The sequence below is a fragment of the Coregonus clupeaformis genome, chromosome 26 (assembly GCF_020615455.1).
Source record: "Coregonus clupeaformis isolate EN_2021a chromosome 26, ASM2061545v1, whole genome shotgun sequence".
In the NCBI taxonomy this organism is placed as follows: domain Eukaryota; kingdom Metazoa; phylum Chordata; class Actinopteri; order Salmoniformes; family Salmonidae; genus Coregonus; species Coregonus clupeaformis.
This window is the reverse complement of record NC_059217.1, coordinates 46,218,895-46,232,722: the sequence shown is the minus strand read 5'-3', so window position 1 is coordinate 46,232,722 and position 13,828 is coordinate 46,218,895.

Here is a 13,828-nt window from a genome sequence, read left to right as displayed (position 1 = left end):
TGCATGAATTTATATGGTTTCTTCTTTGTGGATGTACATAGTAGCTCACCAGCGCCAACACTTGGGTTTGGAATGTAATTACATGCTAGCATGGCTAATAGCTAAACTTAGCCGGCTGGATCTAGCTATGTAGCATCGGCTCTCCATATGACGTTGAGAAATAGTGTATTGTGGGTAGTTCCGAAGATTTCCCGGAAATAAGTTAATAAATATGTAAAAACGCTCAAACATAACTATGTTTGTAGTTATAGGTAACCAGATCGTGACAACAACTAAGTTACTAAGTCTTTGATCACACTGTGTTGTTACATTGGTGCTATACCCTTTAATTTTTTCAATTTAACATTACATTTATTTTTCTAGATAATGTGGGCTATTTACTTAATTATTCTGTACTTAATTTTTCTGTTTTTATTGAAATACATAATTTGAAGAACAAACGTCATTGTGGCAATTCATATCTAATCATTTCTAACACATTTTTGCCAATCTGGGAGGTAAAGTCGTTAAAAGTATTCAATCATTTCTCTGTGTATTTCAGATGGAATCAAGGCATTAGAATGTACCAGAGGGCACCAAAATAGAGCTGCTTCGGCCCAAAAAAAAAACGTCCCGGGGGCGCCTGGCTGACTACTTTTTCTATTTGGCAGGCTACTACTCTATGTACTTGTGGAAAACACTGGTACACATTTTCAGCTGGGAGGCCTTAATCAATCAATACATTTAATTAGGGTTGATTAATGAAGAAGTGTGTGTGTGTGTTTGTGTGTGTGTGTGTGTGTGTAGGGAGGGGATTGTGTGTGTGTGTGTGTGTGTGTGTGTGTGTAGGGGATGTGTGTGTGTGTGTGTGTGTGTGTGTGTGTGTGTGTGTGTGTGTGTGTGTGTGTGTGTGGGGAGGGGGTTGTGTGTGTGTGTGTGTGTGTGTGTGTGTAGGGAGGGTTGTGTGTGTGTGTGTGTGTGTGTGTGTGTGCATGTGTGTATGTGTGTTTTGTATGTGTGTGTGTGTGTGTGTGTGTGTGTGTGTGTGTGTGTGGGAGGGGGTTGTTTGTTTGTGTGTGTGTGTGTGTGTGTGTGTGTGTAGGGATGGGGTTGTGTGTGTGTGTGTGTGTGTGTGTGTGTGTGTGTGTGTGTGTGTGTGTGTGTGTGTGTGTGTGTGTGTGTGTAGGGAGGGGGTTGTGTGTGTGTCTGTGTGTGTGTAAGGAGGGGGTTGTGTGTGTGTGTGTGTGTGTAAGGAGGGGGGTTTTTGTGTGTGTGTGTGTGTGTGTGTAGGGAGGGGTTGTGTGTGTGTGTAGGGAGGGGATTGTGTGTGTGTGTGTGTGTGTGTGTGTGTGTGTGTGTGTAGGGAGGGGATTGTGTGTGTGTGTGTGTGTGTGTGTGTGTGTGTAGGGAGGGGATTGTGTGTGTGTGTGGCTGACAGTTGTTTCTATGACCAAGGACACCCTGTATTGGGCATCCCGGGGATGCATGGCGTTGTATGACATGAATGAATGAGCAACTCTGTTGATTTTCTGACTCACGATTTGCTGTATTTCTATGAAATAATCATGCATTTTAATTACTTAACTAGGCCTAATGCTTTACAGAGATTCAGCAGTGCAATAAACTACACTGCATTCAATTAGGCAAACAATAAACTACACAGCATTCAATTAGGCAAACAATAAAATACACTGCATTCAATTAGGCAAACAATAAACTACACTGCATTCAATTAGGCAAACAATAAACTACACAGCATTCAATTAGGCAAACAATAAAATACACTGCATTCAATTAGTCAAACAATAAAATACACTGCATTCAATTAGGCAAACAATAAAATACACTGCATTCAATTAGGCAAACAATAAAATACACTGCATTCAATTAGGCAAACAATAAAATACACTGCATTCAATTAGGCAAACAATAAAATACACTGCATTCAATTAGGCAAACAATAAAATACACTGCATTCAATTAGGCAAACAATAAAATACACTGCATTCAATTAGGCAAACAATAAAATACACTGCATTCAATTAGGCAAACAATAAAATACACTGCATTCAATTAGGCAAACAATAAAATACACTGCATTCAATTAGGCAAAAAAACAATAAAATACACTGCATTCAATTAGGCAAACAATAAAATACACTGCATTCAATTAGGCAAACAAGACACAAAGGCCTAGTTACAGCAAACTTTAAGAGTGCTAATTTTAGATGAATAATAATCAATGGGAATAACATAAATTAATTGTATAAAAAAAAATGGTATGAATAATAATCAGACATACCGGTATTTTCCTAACATTTTTTTACTTCTTCTAAACGCTTTAAGGAATTGAAACGGTTATAGATATATATAAAAAAAAAAAATACATAAATATTCTTCACGTGAGATATGAATCCTGTCTCTGCATCAGAAGCCCTCAAATGAAACAGCCAGCCTGACCTTTATTCTACAAATGAAGCTGGATGCATCCCAAATGGAACCATATTCCCTTTATAGAGCACTGCTTTTGACCAGGGCCCTCAGAGGTAGTGCGCTATAGTAGTGCACTATATAGGGAATAGGGTGCCATTTGGGACGTATTCCAGCTGTTTTTCCAATGAGTTGACTGAGCTGACTGGCTGAAATGGCACTACCTCTGAGGGCCCTGGTGAATAGAAGTGCACTACCTCTGAGGGTCCTGGTGAATAGAAGTGCACTACCTCTGAGGGTCCTGGTGAATAGAAGTGCACTACCTCTGAGGGCCCTGGTGAATAGAAGTGCACTACCTCTGAGGGTCCTGGTGAATAGAAGTGCACTACCTCTGAGGGTCTGGTGAATAGAAGTGCACTACCTCTGAGGGCCCTGGTGAATAGAAGTGCACTACCTCTGAGGGCCCTGGTGGATGAAGTGCACTACCTCTGAGGGCCCTGGCTGAATAGAAGTGCACTACCTCTGAGGGTCCTGGTCAATAGAAGCGCACTACCACCTCTGAGGGCCCTGGTGAATAGAAGTGCACTACCTCTGAGGGTCCTGGTGAATAGAAGCGCACTACCTCTGAGGGTCCTGGTCAATAGAAGCGCACTACCTCTGAGGGCCCTGGTGAATAGAAGTGCACTACCTCTGAGGGTCCTGGTGAATAGAAGTGCACTACCTCTGAGGGTCCTGGTGAATAGAAGTGCACTACCTCTGAGGGCCCTGGTGAATAGAAGTGCACTACCTCTGAGGGCCCTGGTCAATAGAAGTGCACTACCTCTGAGGGTCCTGGTGAATAGAAGTGCACTACCTCTGAGGGTCCTGGTCAATAGAAGTGCACTACCTCTGAGGGTCCTGGTCAATAGAAGTGCACTACCTCTGAGGGTCCTGGTCAATAGAAGCGCACTACCTCTGAGGGTCCTGGTCAATAGAAGCGCACTACCTCTGAGGGCCCTGGTCAATAGAAGTGCACTACCTCTGAGGGTCCTGGTCAATAGAAGTGCACTAAGGGGATAAGGTTCTATTTCAGGCAGATTGATGTACTGTTATTTGAGCTGAAACTGCATTGGACGTTGAACAAATGGCCCGGAGCCATAGTAGCGACTGCATTAGCAAAAGTTAATGAAAAATACGAGAAGTGCGTATGAGTCCCGACTCCCTGAACTTTTCCAAAGCAAAATATATATTAACTCTATATTTTTGGCAAACCATGTTCTTATTTACATTTTCCAGCCCCTGGGGGATACGGAATGTAGGATAAATCATAAAAAGCATATCAAATCAAATTGTATTTGTCACATGCGCCGAATACAACAGGTGTAAACCTTATCTTACTTACAAGCCCTTAACCAACAATGCAATTTTAAGAAAAAGAAAAGTTAAGAAAATATTTACTAAATAAACTAAGGTAAAAAAAAAGAAAGTAACACAATAAAATAACAATAACGAGGCTATATACAGGGGGTACCGGTACAGAGTCAATGTGCGGGGGTACAGGTTAGTTGAGGTAATTGAGGTAATATGTACATGTAGGTAGGGGTAAAGTGACTATGCACAGATAATAAACAGAGTAGCAGCAGCATAAAAAAAGGGGGTCAATGTAAATAGTCCAGGTAGCCATGATTAGCTGTTCAGCAGTCTTATGGCTTGGGGGTAGAAGCTGTTCAGGAGCCATTTGGACCTAGACTTGGCGCTCCGGTACCGCTTGCTGTGCGGTAGCAGAGAGAACAGTCTATGACTTGAGTGACTGGAGTCTTTGTCAATTTTTAGGGCCTTCCTCTGACACTGCCTGGTATAGAGGTCCTGGATGGCAGGAAGCTTGACCCCAGAGATGTACTGGGCCGTACGCACTACCCTCTGTAGCGCCTTGCGGTTGGATGCCGAGCAGTTGCCATACCAGGCGGTGATGCAACCAGTCAGGACGCTCTTGATGGTGCAGCTGTATAACTTCTTGAGGATCTGAGGACCCATGCCAAATCTTTTCAGTCTCCTTAGAGGGAATATGTTTTGTCGTGCCCTCTTCATGACTGTCTTGGTGTGCTTGGACCATGATAGTTTGTTGGTGATGTGGACCCCAAGGAACTTGAAGCTCTCAACCTGCTCCACTACGGCCCCGTCGATGAGAATGGGGGCGTGCTCGGCCCTCCTTTTCCTGTAGTCCACGATCAGCTCCTTTGTCTTGATCACGTTGAGGATGAGGTTGTTGTCCTGGCACCACACTGCCAGGTCTCTGACCTCCTCCCTATAGGCTGTCTCATCATTGTCTGTGATCAGGCCTACCACTGTTGTGTCATCTGCAACCTTAATGATGGTGTTGGAGTCGTGCTTGGCCACGCAGTCGTGGGTGAACAGGGAGTACAGGAGGGGACTAAGCACAAACCCCTGAGGGGCCCCTGTGTTGAGGATCAGCGTGGTAGATGTGTTGTTGCCTACTCTTACCACCTGGGGGCGGCCCGTCAGGAAGTCCAGGATCCAGTTGCAGAGGGAGGTGTTTAGTCCCAGGGTCCTTAGCTTAGTGATGAGCTTTGAGGGCACTATGGTGTTGAACGCTGAGCTGTAGTCAATGAACAGCATTCTCACATAGGTGTTCCTTTTGTCCAGGTGGGAAAGGGCAGTGTGGAGTGCAATAGAGTTTGCGTCATCTGTGGATCTGTTGTGGCGGTATGTCAATTGGAGATGGTCTAGGGTTTCTGGGATGATGGTGTTGATGTGAGCCATGACCAGCCTTTGGATGAGCATTTTCTTTTTTGCTTATGGCCTTATACAGCTCGTTGAGTGCGGTCTTAGTGCCAGCATTGGTTTGAGGTGGTAAATATAGATGAAAACTCTCTTGGGCCTGGTCTTGGGTCGGGGATTTGGGTCTGGTCCGGGAGCATCAGTAAATCCTTCCCGTCTGACTCGTTAAAGAAAAGATCTTCGTCCAGTTCGAGATGAGTAATCGCTGTTCTGATATCCAGAAGCTATTTTCGGTCATAAGAAACGGTGGCAGAAACAGTATGTACAAAATAAGTTACAAACAACGCGAAAAAACACACAAAATAGCACAATTGGTTAGGAGCCTGTAAAACGGCAGCCATCCCCTCCGGCGCCATTCTCATCATATGTATTTTTGTCCTGGTAGTGAATAATATACTGAACAAATATACAAACGCAACACGTAAAGTGTTGGTCCCATGTTTCATGAGATAAAAGATCCCATATATTTTCCATACGCACAAAAACCTTATTTCTCTCAAATTTGTGCACAAATTTGTTTACATCCCTGTTAGTGAGCATTTCTCCTTTTCCAAGATAATCCTTCCACCTGACAGGTGTGGCATATCAACAAGCTGATTAAACAGCATTATCATTACACAGGTGCACCTTGTGCTGGGGACAATAAAAGGCCACTCTAAAATGTGCAGTTTTGTGCAAATGTTGTTGATCAGTACAATAAAAGAATATGTTCTCCTAGCAGTTGCCAATAAAATAAGTCCTATATGGAATGGATTGTTTGTCGTCTGTAGCCCCATTAAATAATCTAAAACAAGCTCAATAACTCAATGCATGCACACACTCCTGTTGAATAATATGCATTCACCTGTATTGTGAATAGACCTAGGCTACATCTTGATTTACTCAGTTTATCAATAGAGATTTACCATTCAAATAAATTATTACCATTATGTTGTTTTGTAGTTAGATTGGTAAAAACAAAGTCAAATTGATTGTATGATTGTATAATTGATTCATTGTTGCATACATGGCTGTCTTGACATAAAAAAAGTTCAAATGTATGATGATATTGAACTCAGAAGACGATTGAACAGTGCAGTAGCTGAGTTTAGCTGTCTCGATCCATTCTGTACTTTAATAAGGCTGTACTTAACGCCTTATTTATTCATTTTTTTGTGTGCTATCGTTTGATTTAGGGTATCATGATGGTATTGTTTTGATTTACAGTATCATGATGGTATTGTTTTGATTTAGAGTATTGTGATGGTGTTGTTTTGATTTACAGTATTGTGATGGTGTTGCTTTGATTTAGAGTATCATGATGGTATTGTTTTGATTTAGAGTATCATGATGGTATTGCTTTGATTTAGAATATCGTGATGGTATTGCTTTGATTTAGAGTATCGTGATGGTATTGCTTTGATTCACAGTATCGTGATGATATTGAGTATCGTGATACTAAACCTGGAATCGGTATCGAAGTCAAAATTCTGGTATCGTGACAACACTAGTACCCATAGATTTTTTATAATTTTTTTACCAACTTTTTATTTAGTTTTGTCATTTTTCTTTTTCAGAATGGGGTTTTAGGTACCAAAAAATCTAATAGATGCATATTTATTTATTTTTTATTTTATTTTACCTTTATTTAACTAGGCAAGTCAGTTAAGAACAAATTATTATTTACAATGACGGCCTACACCGGCCAAACCCGGACGACGCTGGGCCAATTGTGCGCCGCCCTATGGGACTCCCAATCACGGCCGGTTGTGATACAGCCTGGAATCGAACCAGGGGGTCTGTAGTGACGCCTCAAGCACTGAGATGCAGTGCCTTAGACCGCTGAGATGCAGTGCCTTAGACCACCCAATCCATTCCCCCCTCAGTCCCCATTCACCTGCCCGCATCCTCCCTCCCCACCCGGAAACCATGCTTCCCACCCCGCCTAACCCCCTCCCCACCCCACCTGGAAAGCACACCTCCCACCCCACCTAACCCACACCCCACCCTGAGGATCATGCCTCCCACCCCGCCTAACCCCCTCCCCACCCCACCCAGAAAGCACACCTCCCACCCCGCCGAACCCCTTCCCACCCCAAAGAAAGCATGCCTCCCACCCCGCCTAACCCCCTCCCCACCTCGAGGAAAGCATGCCTCCCATCCAATCCCATCCAGCAGGTTTCTTATCAGTCCCCCTCCCACCCATCCATCCCCCTTAGATTCCCCCCAATACCCCCCACCCTCCCGCACAATGACCAGATACCCGTACCACCCCTTCCCCGTACCACCCCTTCCCCGTACCACCCCTTCCCCGTGGGCCTGAAAGCAAAGAAAGTAACAAAAGTCTAAATAAATATCTTTAACTGGTTTGTATGTGTGGGGCTTTAGTTGAGATTGGTCTTTACAGAGTCAAGTATATTTGTCCAGGCCTCAGTTGGTCCTTGACTAGCACCATTAATTCTTGCTGTCGATAAACTTTGTTGTTCGCAGCAGTGCTGCCTGGCAGCAGTAATCTTCTCTGATTTATTGATTGAGAGATTCAACGGGCTATCATCGTTAAGTAACATAATGAAAATTTTAATTAATGCACCTCAAAATGAATTTTGTAACTTTGCCCCAGAAGCATTTAACTGCAGGGCACTCCCACATCATATGAAAGAATGTGCCTACCTGATTTAGGGGCCACAGTGAACAGTTAGGAGTTGGAGCCAATTTCTTTGTAAAACGTTTCCTTGGTGTTATATACAGTCTGTGAACAAACTTAAAATGTATAAATTGATGGTTTGGATTATGGTATGCCAAGGTCATATTTTTCCATATTATGTTCCAGTTAAAGCGTGGTTCAGATTCAATTAGATCTGTGGACCATACTTTTTTAATCTATCTCAAATATGAGCTTTCTAAAAGTTGCTTATATACAGTATATACATTTTGATTCCCAATTACATTGTTTTTCAATGGTTTGCGCCCTCTACTGAGGTCTGATTTAAATGATTTGAGCATTCTGTTAAAGTTTCTGGCAATGGTTTTATCAAAAGAAGGAAATATACAGTACCAGTCAAAAGTTTGGACACACCTACTCGTTCAAGTGTTTTTCTTTATTTTGACTATTTTCTACATTGTAGAATAATAGTGAAGACATCAAAACTATGAAATAACACATATGGAGACATGTAATAACCAAAAAAGTATTAAACAAATCAAAATATAAGTTATATTTTAGATTCTTCAAAGTAGCCACCCTTTGCCTTGATGACAGCTTTGCACACTCTTGGCATTCTCTCAACCAGCTTCACCTGGAGTTCACCTGGAGTTCCCACATATGCTGAGCACTTGTTGGCTGCTTTTCCTTCACTCTGTGGTCCAACTCATCCCAAACCATCTCAATTGGGTTGAGGTCCAGGTCATCTGATGCAGCACTCCATCACTCTCCTTCTTGGTCAAATAGCCCTTACATGTTGAAAAACAAATGATAGTCCCACTAAGCGCAAACCAGATGGGATGGCGTATTGCTGCAGAATGCTGTGGTAGCCATGCTGGTTAAGTGTGCCTTGAATTCTAAATAAATCACAGACAGTGTCACCAGCAAAGCACCCCCACACCATAACACCTCCTCCTCCATGCTTCACGGTGAGAACCTCACATGCAGAGATCATCCGTTCACCTACTTTTACGTTTACCTACGCTGCGTCTCACAAAGACACGGCGGTTGGAACCAAAAGTCTCAAATTTGGACTCATCAGACCAAAGGACAGATTTCCAACGGTCCATTGCTCATGTTTCTTGGCCCAAGCAAGTCCCTTCTTCTTATTGGTGTCCTTTAGTAGTGGTTTCTTTGCAGCAATTTGACCATGAAGGCCTGATTCACGCGGTCTCTTCTGAACAGATGTTGAGATGTGTCTGTTACTTGAACTCCGTGAAGCATTTATTTGGAGGCTGGTAACTCTAATGAACTTATCCTCTGCAGCAGAGGTGACTCTGGGTCTACCATTCCTGTGGCGGTCCTCATGAGAGCCAGTTTCATCATAGCGCTTGATGGTTTTTGCAACTGCACTTGAAGAAACTTTCAAAGTTGTTGAAATGTTCCGTATTGACTGGCCTTCATGTCTTAAAGTAATGATGGACTGTCGTTTCTCTTTGCTTATTTGAGCTGTTCTTGCCATAATATGGACTTGGTCTTTTACCAAATAGGACTATCTTCTGTATACCACCCCTACCTTGTCACAACACAACTGATTGGCTCAAACGCATTAAGAAGGAAAGAAATTCCACAAATTAACTTTTAACAATGCACACCTGTTAATTGAAATGCATTTCAGGTGACTACCTCATGAAGCTGGTTGAGAGAATGCCAAGAGTGTGCAAAGCTGTCATCAAGGCAAAGGGTGGCTACATTGAAGAATCCAAAATATAACATATTTTGATTTGTTTAACACTTTTTTGTTTACTACATTAATTCATATGTGTTATTTCATACAATGTAGAAAATAGTAAAAATAAAGAAAAACCCCTGAATAAGTGTTGTTCAAACTTTTAACTGGTAGTGTATATACTTCCAAACATTTTAAAATGGGAAACGATTCCTAAGTAGCGATGGAGTCCTCCATCGGGGTCTTGAGACAGTAGCGCTGATTCATTTTATAATTTGAGATTAAACTGCATTTTTCTATGATCTTCAATGTGTTTGGGAGCGATTTAAATACATTGTCTAGATATAGTAAAAAAAAATATAAAAAAAATAACATAAACGCTTTTTAACAAACACGCTTTGATCCGTGTGGATCAATTTGGGTAAGTAAGTTTCAAGACGGGAGGACAACATGTTTGAAAACAGTTTAATATCTGTGTTTATCGAAGAGAGTGAGAACACTGGGTGGCATCCTTACTTTTTCTACTGGAAGCGAAATTAGTGGTGCGTTCACATCTCTTCCAAATGAACCTTTTGTGAACGGTTGTGTTAATCATTTCGAGCAATAGAGTTCCTAATTGATTCCAACATTTTAAATAGACTTCAGGAGGAATACCGTCCAATCCAGGTGATTTGCTTTTATTCGTGCTATCTAATGCCCGTTTGAGTTCATGGAGAGAGATTTGGGCTCCCAGCAAGGTGGCTTCCTCTGTTGAGAGAAGAGGAGTTATTTTTAGAAAGGACTTAGTCTGGCTTGGTGTAGATTTACAATCAGAGGTGTACAGTTCTTTATAGAAGCGTGAGAATCTTTGATTGATTAATTTGGGTTCTGATAGTAATTCCTCTGTTTCAGATTAAGTAGTTGCTATATCAGCTAATTGATCATCACTGCGTAGCTTGTTGGCCAGTAAACGACTGGGGCAATTACCATGGAAGTAATGGTTGGGTCTTACTCGATGGATGGCAAATTCTGCTGTCTCTCTTATAAATTAATTAATTTCTGTCTTGACTTTGGAAAGAGTAATAGATACCTGGTCTGAAAGTAGTGTTCGTTGAGAACGTTCTAACACAGTTAACAACATTTTCTTTCATTGTGATTTATTCAACCAAGATACGAATGCAGTTGCATCATTTTTTATAAAACCTTTGGTGGCATCCCATAGAATCCGGCGCTCGTAGACCACATTTCTATTGATCATTATTAATTCATTTACAGTAGTTGAATTTCAAATTGATCACAGAATGCAGGATTGTGTAGTAATGAAACGTTGAAACCCCATCTTGTAACTCTTTTAGGAGATTCAGAAATGTGAAGTTGGCAGTAGCTGGCATGGTGTCAGACAAGATATATGTTTAATTTATATTTTCTTGATTAAAGAAAATAGAGTTGTAGAGTATAGTATAGTAAAAATGATTTATGCCTGTTTGAGTAAAAGTGTACTCTTTTGCTTTTGGGTTACAGTAATGTGATTACAGTAATGTGATTACAGTATGTGTTTACAGTAATATGATTACAATATGTGATTACAGTATGTGTTTACAGTATGTACTCGCCAGGCATCAATGAGGTTGTCATCAGAGAGTATGTGCTGGAGAGCCTGTGTGAATTGTAGTTGGTCTTATTAGATTTGTCCCTCATGTCCAAAATAGTATTCATGTCTGTCCCAATAACTAGATGGAATTCAGTTAATTTTAACACTATGCTGTTCAGAGAATCAAAAAACGTAGGAGCATATGAATTTGGAGCATATACATGAATAAAAGCAATTTTCTTTCCATTATGGATACATTGATTCTGCCGTCTTGGTCTTTACCCAAGATGGTGAGTTTGAGTTTCATTATGATTACACGTTTAGTTTAGTTTGGGGCCTGATGAAAAAGGAGCCAGTTTGTATGAAGGGTTTTCATTCAAAAACAAATTGTGTTGGAAGCCCATATGGGACTGGCCATCAATCATAAACAGCGGGACTGGCCATCCATCCTAAACAGCCCATGTGGGACTGGCCATCCATCCTAAACAGCCCATGTGGGACTGGCCATCCATCCTAAACAGCCCATGGGACTGGCCATCCATCCTAAACAGCCCATGTGGGACTGGCCACAGCCCATATGGGACTGGCCATCCATCCTAAACAGCGGGACTGGCCATCCATCCTAAACAGCCCATGTGGGACTGGCCATCCATCCTAAACAGCGGGACTGGCCATCCATCCTAAACAGCCCATATGGGACTGGCCATCCATCCTAAACAGCCCATATGGGACTGGCCATCCATCCTAAACAGCCCATGTGGGACTGGCCATCCATCCTAAACAGCCCATATGGGACTGGCCATCCATCCTAAACAGCGGGACTGGCCATCCATCCTAAACAGCCCATATGGGACTGGCCATCCATCCTAAACAGCGGGACTGGCCATCCATCCTAAACAGCCCATATGGGACTGGCCATCCATCCTTAACAGCCCATATGGGACTGGCCATCCATCCTTAACAGCCCATATGGGACTGGCCATCCATCCTTAACAGCCCATATGGGACTGACCATCCATCCTAAACAGCGGGACTGGCCATCCATCCTAAACAGCCCATTGGGACAGGCCATCCATCCTTAACAGCCCATATGGGACTTGCCATCCATCCTAAACAGCGGGACTTGCCATCCATCCTAAACAGCGGGACTGGCCATCCATCCTAAACAGCGGGACTGGCCATCCATCCTAAACAGCGGGACTGGCCATCCATCCTTAACAGCCCATAGGGGACTGGCCATCCATCCTTAACAGCCCATGTGGGACTGGCCATCCATCCTTAACAGCCCATAGGGGACTGGCCATCCATCCTTAACAGCCCATGGGGGACTGGCCATCCATCCTTAACAGCCCATAGGGGACTGGCCATCCATCCTAAACAGCCCATAGGGGACTGGCCATCCATCCTTAACAGCCCATAGGGGACTGGCCATCCATCCTAAACAGCCCATATGGGACTGGCCATCCATCCTTAACAGCCCATATGGGACTGGCCATCCATCCTAAACAGCCCATAGGGGACTGGCCATCCATCCTAAACAGCCCATATGGGACTGGCCATCCATCCTTAACAGCCAATAGGGATGCAATGTGCTGTAGCCCCACAAGGAAGCAACCCCAGTCTGTATGGCACTTCAATATATTGTCCATTGTTCATTCACTGGCGTGGAGTCATCAATGTATACATGCCCTGGACTATAGGCAATATAATAATAACCAAGTCTAATGTTCAATAATAAAAGTAGTGTTCCTTTTACCCCGTTGAGAGGGTGTCCTCATCATCGTCTTATGCTGAGGGCAGCGTCATAGCCATAGGCTAGGCTGTGGGACTGTGCGTGGATAGCAATACCTGAATGGGCCTCCCCGACCTCCATGCCTCCAGGCCCACACTCGGACTGAGACTGCAGCTCACTGCATGGGCTGTGTGACTGTGCGTGGATAGCAATACCTGAATGGGCCTCCCCGACCTCCATGCCTCCAGGCCCACACTCGGACTGAGACTGCAGCTCACTGCATGGGCTGTGTGACTGTGCGTGGATAGCAATACCTGAATGGGCCTCCCCGACCTCCATGCCTCCAGGCCCACACTCGGACTGAGACTGCAGCTCACTGCATGGGCTGTGTGACTGTGCGTGGATAGCAATACCTGAATGGGCCTCCCGACCTCCATGCCTCCAGGCCCACACTCGGACTGAGACTGCAGCTCACTGCATGGGCTGTGTGACTGTGCGTGGATAGCAATACCTGAATGGGCCTCCCCGACCTCCATGCCTCCAGGCCCACACTCGGACTGAGACTGCAGCTCACTGCATGGGCTGTGTGACTGTGCGTGGATAGCAATACCTGAATGGGCCTCCCCGACCTCCATGCCTCCCAGGCCCACACTCGGACTGAGACTGCAGCTCACTGCATGGGCTGTGGGACTGTGCGTGGATAGCAATACCTGAATGGGCCTCCCCGACCTCCATGCCTCCAGGCCCACACTCGGACTGAGACTGCAGCTCACTGCATGGGCTGTGTGACTGTGCGTGGATAGCAATACCTGAATGGGCCTCCCCGACCTCCATGCCTCCAGGCCCACACTCGGACTGAGACTGCAGCTCACTGCATGGGCTGTGTGACTGTGCGTGGATAGCAATACCTGAATGGGCCTCCCCGACCTCCATGCCTCCAGGCCCACACTCGGACTGAGACTGCAGCTCACTGCATGGGCTGTGTGACTG